The sequence below is a fragment of the Crocodylus siamensis genome, chromosome 7 (assembly GCF_052110815.1).
Source record: "Crocodylus siamensis isolate JL-2025a chromosome 7, ASM5211081v1, whole genome shotgun sequence".
NCBI lineage: Eukaryota > Metazoa > Chordata > Crocodylia > Crocodylidae > Crocodylus > Crocodylus siamensis.
This window is the reverse complement of record NC_143401.1, coordinates 15,520,414-15,530,155: the sequence shown is the minus strand read 5'-3', so window position 1 is coordinate 15,530,155 and position 9,742 is coordinate 15,520,414. Positions and strand designations below refer to the sequence as shown.

At 44.0% G+C, this 9,742-nt stretch overlaps 1 long non-coding RNA gene across 1 annotated transcript in view; it reads left to right on the top strand.

Moving 5' to 3' along the window:
• Positions 1-1,066: 1,066 nt before the first annotated feature.
• LOC149859508 (uncharacterized) overlaps positions 1,067-9,742 on the top strand; it is a 43,607-nt gene continuing 34,931 nt past the window's right edge. Inside the window, exons 1-2 of the long non-coding RNA XR_016443441.1 lie at positions 1,067-1,190; positions 1,961-2,044. This is a non-coding gene — a long non-coding RNA (uncharacterized LOC149859508). The remainder of the gene's footprint in view (positions 1,191-1,960; positions 2,045-9,742) is intronic.

The following is a 9,742-nucleotide window of genomic DNA, read 5'->3' as shown; positions in this document are numbered from 1 at the left end:
GTGTATTTTTCACAAACATACATTTGGATTACTCTTTCAAAAGCTCTCAGTACCAGCCAAACACTGTCCTCACTGAAGTTAAAGGTTGAACTCCCACTGATTCCAGCTGAAGCTGGATCCCATGAGTACTGAACATGATGGTACAGAGGCTCACTGGCTTTCAATTATCTCTGAACAATAGGTTACATTTCTATAGCTCAGAGAAGGTCTTCTTCTGAGTGGATGCAGGCTGTCCTGGTAAGTATTGATTGATGCAGTAGAAAATGTCTAATGTAAAAGTTTTTGGTGTTTTTTTCTTAAATGAAACCAGGTAGGAGATCCCAAAGCTTTGTTTGCTTGTCCTCTTCTCTGGAGAATTTCTTTGAACACCAGCCTCTGGTGCAGTCTGGAAAAGGCTTGCTAGAACCTCCATTGTAGAGTTCTTTTAAATTCCACATTGAATATTTGTTTCAGATATTTAAATACATCTCAGGGTTCAGATCACAGCTTCTCAACAGCAGTTAAATAAGTAACACATTCATATTTTGTAAACTGTTTCTCACAGCTTGTTTATTTAGGGTTATAACTTGATTTGGGCTCCTTATGGAAGTGTGACTCATTGTTTAATGTGTCAGCTCATTAGCAATGCTTGTTTTTGCCTTATATTTCTCTGCTACCACTAATTGCTGAGCCCACTGTGAGCTTCAGTTTCCAATGGCAGTGTATAAAATGCAGGAAGATAGATCTGTTACTAGATAAAAGCTAGCAGAAATAAACAAACCCCTAAGTTCTTCTCTCCTATGGACTTGAACAAGACCAGGCTAAGAAACAGAAAATGAATGAACATAACTATCAAAACCACCTCAAGTCAACACAAATAAGCTCATGAGCAGCTGCTGAATTCATAGAGCTAATAAAAATACTGTCCCCTGTTGCCAAAAGCTAGGAGATTTTAAGACACTGTTGCTGGGTTTCATACTGGAGGAGAAATCAGTAACGTGGAATCTGGCTTTCAGGTGTTTCTGATAAATTGTCCAGGCTTTGCACCCAGAGAAAAGGGTATCAACGACAACAGCTTGCTAGATGAGACGTTTGTTTTGGGTTCTGAGGACATGAAGCCTGAAGATTCAATTTTGGAGGCATCCAAAGGCAGCACTAGCAGATTTTCTTCAGTGTTGAGCATCATCATCTATGCTTATGTTTTGGGAAAGGTGAGTATCTAGTAGGGGAAATTTCATAGACATTTCATAGACATTAGGGCTGGAAGGGACCTCGGGAGATCATCGAGTCCAGCCCCCCGACCAAAGGGCAGGAAGTCAGCTGGGGTCATAGGATCCCAGCAAGATAAGCATCCAATTTACTCTTGAAGGTGTTCAATGTAGGTGCTTGAACCACCTCCACTGGCAGACTGTTCCAGACCTTGGGGGCTCGGACAGTAAAGAAATTCTTCCTTATGTCCAGCCTGAAACGGTCTTGCAGGAGTTTGTGACCGTTCGACCTCGTCATCCCTTGGGGCGCTCTGGTGAACAGACGTTCCCCCAGATCCTGGTGGTCACCCCTGATAAACTTATAGGTGGCCATCAGATCACCCCTGAGCCTGCGCTTTTCCAGGCTAAAGAGTCCCATGGCTCTCAGCCTGTCATCGTAAGATCTGTTTTCCTGACCTCTGATCATGCGCGTGGCTCTCCTCTGGACTCTCTCCAGCTTCTCCACATCCTTTTTGAATTGTGGAGCCCAAAACTGGACGCAGTACTCCAGTTGTGGCCTCACCAAGGCTGAGTACAAGGGGAGAATGACGTCCTGGGATTTGCTCGAGAAGCATCTATGGATGCACGCCAGCATTTGGTCGCTCAACATTTTCCAAGGAGTGCCCTCTAATTGTCATAGGTGGGGAAGCAGCTGGTTGTTTTGGGGTAGGTTGATGACATATTTTGGTTTTTGTAAAGTTGACAGTGAATCCAAGCATTTCTTATGTTTACAGAAGCAGTCAAGAGCGACTGGGAGTTCTTCAGTTGAGTGGGAACACATGACACAATCATCAGTGAATTGAAGATCAGTAATGGAGGTATTGGTTATCTTGGATTTGGAGTGTAACCAGTTGGTGCTAAAGATATCCCTGTCCATGTGATACTGGATCCTGACTCTGAATGCATATCTATCAGCAATTAATGCAGAATAGCTGCAATATAGATGGAAGTATTGGTAAAATCACTCATCCTTGCTTGACTCCAGTTCTAGTGGAGAAGGAATCTGTTTCAGAGCCCATGCTTAGAATGGCTGCTGTCACGCTGTCATGAAGAAGTATGATGATGGTAACAAATTTTAGCAGGCATCCATATCTAATCAGGAACTTCCATAGGGCCTCCGTGTTGTTGGATCAAAGGCCTTAGACAGGTTAAAGAAGGCCATGTAAAGATCTCTGTGTTGTTTGTGGCACTTCTCCTCAAGCTGTCAAGCAACAAGATCATGTCTATTGAACCTCTGAATGGTCTGAAATCATATAGGGACTCAGGTAATATCTGCTTAGCAAGGGGAGTGAGTCTATTGAGAAAAAAGGAGGTAAGGATTAGGGCTGTGTGACATTTCACCAGCTGTTTCATTTTGACTCATTTTGAGGTTGAAACAGCAAAATCGAAATGAAACAAAGGCCGTCAAAATATCCTTGAAACAAAACAATGCTAGTTGAAAAGTTTCAACCATAGCACTGGTAATGGGAAGTCAGTCCAGCTGGGCTGCCTCACCATACCCTGTGCAAGATACAGCAGGAGTGGGGGAGGCAGCTCTGCTGGGCTGCCTTGCCACCCCCCTGCACTAGATCCCCCATGCTAGATCGCTTCAGCATGATCTGGCATATCAGCCCAGCTGGGCTGACGTCTCACCCCTGGCTGGGGTTGGAAGCTCAGCCCAGCTGAGCTGAGTTCCTTTTGCCAGCCCCCTGGTCCAGCGAAACAGTTGAAACAGAATCATAACAGCCTCACTGTTTTGATGAAGCGAAACAGTGAGTCTGTGTTGACTCAAAATTATATTTGATACAAATCACTGTTCTGTCCAGACCTCGAAACTGAAGTCAGAATGGAACAATGCCATTTCACACAGCTCTAGTAAGAATATTTCCAGCTATGGACAGGAATGCAGTGACACAGTAATTGCTGCAATGTAATCTCTCTACTTCCAGGAATATAGTTACAATTCTGGCATCTCTCAAGTGACTGGGAATCTGTTCATGTTTCCAGATTTTCAGAATAATGGCATGTAGTTGGTGAGGGAACTTTTCCCACTATGCTTATAAATTTCAGCTGGTGTTCCATCAGAACAACATGTTTTGTTGTTCTCCATGGTTTCAATGGCTTTCCAGGCCTCTTGGTAGGTTGGTAGGTGTGCAAGATAGTACTTAGTGGGGTGTTGTGGGATGGTTTTCTTGCCATTATCTTCAACATTAGAATAGTGATTCAGAATCTCTTGAAAAGTTTCCTTCCACCATGCCTTGATGGTGGAGCTATCTTTAAAGAGTGCTGTTATATGCTTGAACCTCAGAGGGAGAGCTCCTGGTATGCTTGGCCCATTGATAGCTTTGGTTACACAGAAGAAACTATACATATGATGTCATGGTGTGTCTGTGCTATATACCAGTGGTTCTCAACCTTTTTTGTACCAGGACCCATTTATAAACATTGATGGCCCATCCTGACCCAGTACCCCTCGCTCCCGACCCACTTCCCCCTGTCCCCAGACCCCAGCTCACCAGTGTGTGGGGCAGGGTGCGTGTGTGTATGGGGCGGGGTGGGGTGGCAAATGGGGGCCCCAAGCAGCCCCTTGCATGCTATAACCCTGCCAGCCTGCAGGGGGAAAACCATGGTTTCCCACATCTTTCTCCTTTAAAGGAGAATCCATTTTAAAAGTTTGTTGGCAACCCTTTCATATATTTTTGTGACCCACTTTTGGGTAATAACCCATGGGTTAAAAAATGCTGCTATAGACCACCAGACCAGGAGGATAAGGTGGACAGGGCTTTCTTCAAACAGCTATTGGAAGTTTCCCGTTCACAGAAGCTTGTTCTCATGGGGGATTTCAATCAGCCTGACATCTGTGGGAGGGCAATACAGTAGTGTACAGGCAATCTAGGAAGTTTTTTGGGAGTGTTCGGTAGAACTTCCTGGTAACAGGGATGGAGAGGACAGTTAGGGGCTGTGCTCTTCTTGACCTGCTTTTCACAAACAGGGAAGAATTGGTGGGGAATATAGTAGCGGATGGCACCTTGGGCAGCAGTGACCATGAGATGATTGAGTTCAGGATCCTGAGGAAAGGAAAGGAGGAGAACAGCAAAGTAAGGACCCTGGACTTCAGAAAACTGGACTTCAATGCACTCATGGAACTGATGGGCAGGATCCTCTGGGAAGCCAGTCTGAGGGGGGAAAGGAGTCCAGAAGAGCTGGTTGTATTTTAAAGAAAACTTACTGAGGGTTAAGGAACAACAAACTATCCCAATGAGCAGGAAGACTAGCAAGTATAGCAGAAGACCAGTTTGGCTTATCAGGGAACTCTTCAGTGAGATAAAACACAAAAGGGAAGCTTACAAGAAGTGGAAACTTGGATAAATGACTAGGAAAGAGTATAAGACTGTTGCTCAGTCATGCAGGGATGAAATCAAGATGGCAAAAGCACAACTGGAGTTGCAGCTAGCAAGGGACATGAGGCATAAGAAGAAGGGTTTCTATTAGGGCTGTGCAAAGTTTCAATCGCTGATTTGATTCGGCAGAGATTCGGCCAAATTTGGCGGCCAAATCTCCAAATCTGAATTGAATCAGGAACCGAATGTGAATCGAATCAGAAGCCTCTGAATCAGTTCAGAGAGATTTGGAAAGATTCTGTGATTCAGACATAGAAACAGCTTTAAATGTTTTTTCTACATTCCTGTAGGTATCAGGGGCTTCTGAATGCTGTGATGCTGGGTGCACGGGGACTCCCCAGCACGCTCGGCAGCAGACCCAGAAGTGGACCAGAAGCACTTCCAGTCCACTGCCAGGTCTGCTGGAGAGTGCACAAGTGGCCCACCCAACACCAGGCTCAGTGACTGGTGCCTCCTGGGTCTGGGTGGGGGTCACCCAGGGTCCCCTCAAGGCCAATTGCTGAGCTGGGGGGATGCAGGGGGGGGGGGTCCCCAGCATGCTCCCTGGCAGACCTGAAAGCAGACTGGAAGTACGTCTGGTCCACTTCTGGGTTCGCTGCTGAGCATGTGGAGGCCCCCCCTACACTCCTGTGGGACACTCCATGCACCCCAGCATTGCAGTGATCACATGCCACACTGGTATCTCAAGGTATGTAGAAAAAACATTTAAAGCTGTGTCTATGGCTGAAATGCTGATTCTTCAAATCAGCATTGAAACGTCCGGTTCGAATTCAGCTGAATCGAATTGAGGACAGTGATCTGAATGAATGAATCAAATCACTGTTTCTCATTTGGGCCTAATCCAAATTGAATAGTGTCCATTTTGCACATTCCTGCTTTCTATATGTCAGCAACAAGTTGAAGATCAGGGAAACTGTGGGTCCCTTACTGAATGGGAGAGGCAACATAGTGAGAGATGATGAAGGCTGAAGTAGGCAATGCCTTTTTCACATCAGTCTTCATGGGCAAGGTCAGCTCCCAGACTATTGCACCTGGCAGCACAGTTTGGGAAGAAGATGAGCAGCCAACAGTGGTAAAAGAACAGGTTAGGGACCATTTAGAAAAGTTGGATGTGTACAAGTCCATGGGGCAATGAACCTAAGGGTGCTGAGGGAGTTGGCTGATGTGTTTGCAGAGCCACTGGCCATTATCTTTGAAAACTTGTGGAGATTGTGAAACATCCCAGATAACTGGAAAAGGGCAAATATAGCTCCCATCATTAAGAAAGGGAATAAGGAGGATGCTGTGGATTACAGACTAGTGAGCCTTGTCTCAGTCCTTGGAAAAATCAAGGACCAGGTTCCCAAAGGATTTATTTCTAAGTACTTGGAGGAGAAGTTGATTAGGATCAATCAGCATGGATTCACCAAGGACAAGTCATGCCTGACCAACCTCATTGCCTTCTATGATGAGATGACTGTCTCTGTGGATGCAGGGAGAGCAGGGGATGTGATATACTTTGACACTTTATACAGTCTCCCACAACATTCTTGCAAGCAAGCTAAGGAAGTACGGGGTGTTTAATGGGTTCTAAAGTAGATGTCTGGATCGTCGGACTCAGAGTATAGTAATCAGTGGAGCTGGACTGTTCTCAGTGGTAGCAGATAGCAGAACAAGGAGCAATGGTTTCAAATTGTAGCAAAGCAAATTTAGGTTAGATATTAGGAAAAACTCTCTCATGAGGAGAGTAGTAAAGTATTGGAACAGGTTACCCAGAGAGGTGGTGAAATCTCCATTTTTGGAGGACTTTAAGACCTGGGTAGACAAAGCTTTTGCTGGGATGACCTAGTTAGGGATGGTCCTGCTTTGAGCAGGGAATTGGACTAGATGTGACCTTCTGAGGTCCCTTACAATCCTAATTTTCTATGATTCCATATCGTGGCTGCCAGCAAGCCTTTTGATTTATTTTGCTTTGTTCTTCCCCTTGTTCTTTTGCTCTTGGATGCTCCTCTGCATCTCTGCTTTAAGGTAGTGATATGTGTCCTGCTTCTGTTTGGAGATGATGTCATTCTGCCAGGCTGTGAAGGCTCTCCTTTTTCTGTCAATAAGAGCTTGAATTTACTTATAATTCTGTTCAAATAAGTCCTGATAGTGGTTTCAACATCATTAGAGTGGTTGAGGAGTTTCTCACTAAGGTACTGCTAGAAATGATTGTGTAGTGGGGTTGGGGTTAATTAGCTCAGATAGTTGCTTAACTATACACTATTCTTTATTTCCTGGGCCTACTGGGCCCACTGGCCTCTCAGGAACCAGCATAAACCCCACTCAGTACACAAGCATTAGGATAGTCCACACAGGGTTCACTCACAGTACCTGAAGGGATAATCCACAGCCCCTGAGAAGGTGCCTCTAGCTGTCTGCTGCTTTCTTCCTACCCTACAGTCCACCTCCTCTTCCTTGGGGTGAATTCCCTATTGTGGTACTGCTGCCTCCAGTTTTGGAGCTCTGGGTCTCTTCCCAGACCCAAAGTATCTGGCCTGGTAATGCAACCACTAGCTAGTAAACCCTCTTCCTCTTTCTGCTTTCTTATCTTACTGACTTCTGGTTCTCTTAGGTCCCAGCTCTCAGCTCCTCTCTCTCTCTTCTAACTCAGTCTCTCTGACTCCTTTCCCTCAGTGCCTTTTGACTTACTTTGGCCAGCGTCATATCTTTTACAGCTGGCTCAGACCTCTGAGTATAGCTGGTTGTGGCCCCTGCAATCCTTCAGACCCTTCCAGTCTGGTCATACAGTTTGGTGATACAGACATTGTGACAGTCCCAGGCACTGAACATGACGTAGTTAATCAGGTGCTATTGTTTTGAGGGGGGATGAATCCATGATGCCTTTCATTTGTTGCTTTGATGGAACAGGGAGTTTTGTGATGATGAGATGATGTTAGGAGGATCATTCCATTTGAATTGACTTTCACCATCCCTTCCTTGCTGATGTGCAACAGTATCCTTACATTAAACAAAGACAGGTAGAGGTAACTTCCATCAACAGTAATACATATGGCATTGGACAAGTTGTGACAGAGGTAGATGCCAATGATTACTGGAAACCCCTACTCACAGATCTACATGAAGGAAATGGTCATTTTGTGCTTGGAACTGAGACAAGTATGCAATCTTGACTGAGCAGGCCTATTTAGGATCCACTCCATATGGTGAGGGGTCTAGAAAAGGTCCCCTCACCACACCATCTGACTGAAAAACCACATCCAATGGGATCATTCTATCTGCAGTCCAAATCAAGAAATAAAGTTTGCAACCTGAAGTGTCTGTACCCTGATAAGCCTAACAATGACTGACTAGAGTGAAGGATAGCACTAGTGGCCAGAGAACTTGCATGATTTGATATTGATATTGCTGCACATAGAGAGACCAGAGATGATGAAGAGGACAGCTCACGGAGTATGGTGGTGGCTACACTTTTTGGAAAGGAATATAGGCAGTCCTCGACTTACAACATTTTGAGTTACAATGTTTCACACTTACAACATTTATAAATTGACACCCTGTTTCAACTTTCTGACATCAGTTTTGATTTTACAACACTTGATCCAACGCCACGCCATGCCAGTGAACAAGTTTGCTGTGTCACCCATCTCCCTGGAGAACATCTGTTCAAACTTCCTTGGACATTTTCTTTAAGAAAGCAGACAAGGCTCCAGAAAAACCTGCAGCCAAGACTCCTGAGAAGACTCCAGCCAAGAACCTTCAAAAAGTCCAACTAAGAGCCCTCCAAAAAGTCAAGCAAAGTCACCTCAAAGAAGTCCTTCCAAATCAATACGATTGCTATTTACAATATAAATACATTAATGTAGCTATGTTACTCATCTATAATTGATTGAGTACAAAATTCTGGATTATTTTTGCTGAAAATAGGGCATCAGACCTTGGTTCAAGAACCAATCCCCCATTTATAACATTGTTTCCTATGGGAAAATTGGCTCTAAGTTACAATGTTTCAACTTAAGACACAGTTTTCAGAAACCAGTTGTCATAAGTCCAAGGACTACCTGTAGCTGAAAAAGACACATCCACTTGATTGATTTTGCTATCAAGACCAAGTTTCTTCCTTAGATACTGGAACGTCCAGTTGATATCTGTTGTCATCTCACAACCCTTTGCCTTCCGCTGACTAGCGGACAGCATGCAACAGTCATTGACGCATATACCCTGACTCTTGATGCGGATGAGAAAACAGGAAGAATTCTCAACCAAATCCTGTCACCTGTCCCCAGAGGAGATAAGATAATTCTTCTTAGTAATTTTTCACATCACTATTAGTCTGGAAACCTCACTCTCAACTTTGCCACCATGGGTAACCTAACCAAGACTACAAAAACTCTTAACAGCATTGCTTTCAAGGTCATTGTTAGCACACAAGTTTCTCCACCCCATCAAGGTTGTGATCCTTGTGAGGTTCATACACTAACTAATCAATAGTAATGTCTTTTAGCTGATGGGCTAGTTTCCCACCTTGTGATCCTGTGCTCAGGCAATATCTTTGGTTGTTTAATTAGTAATGGATGACTAAATGTGGAATGGCTCATTTTTGCCAATTGTTACCACATTTTCCCCATATGATTCTACAGGTTCTAGATCTTGAACAGAATTTGAAATTCTTGACATTTATGTCCCTGTTGGCTCTGATAAAAAGTGGCTTATGAGGTGCTGTAAAAGTCTCTTTCATTGTACCTTTCTAGCAGTGACTCTTTCAAGCAAGGATCTTAATTGTTTGTACAAAACAGGCTTCCATTTAGTAAAACAAAACTGTTTCGTTTTTACTAATTCCTCGTATAATTTTACTACTTTTCATGAAGCAATTGTAACAACAACAACAATTATATCATAAAAGTCTTGCCACAAGACAGGAAAGGAAGGATGAAAACAGGGAAGAGAAGTCACTGACAAAGACACAATATCAGGGGAACTGATTAGGCATCTTTGGCTAATACTTTTCTGAATGGTAAAAGTTTCATATCTGTAATAAACAGGGGTTGTGTGTGTGTTCATGCGTGTAGGAGGATGTTGCTTGGCTTTGCTGTTCATTCTTCCTTATTCTGTACTAGGAACATCTCTCTGTACCATGAATATTTCAGTGGGCTATAT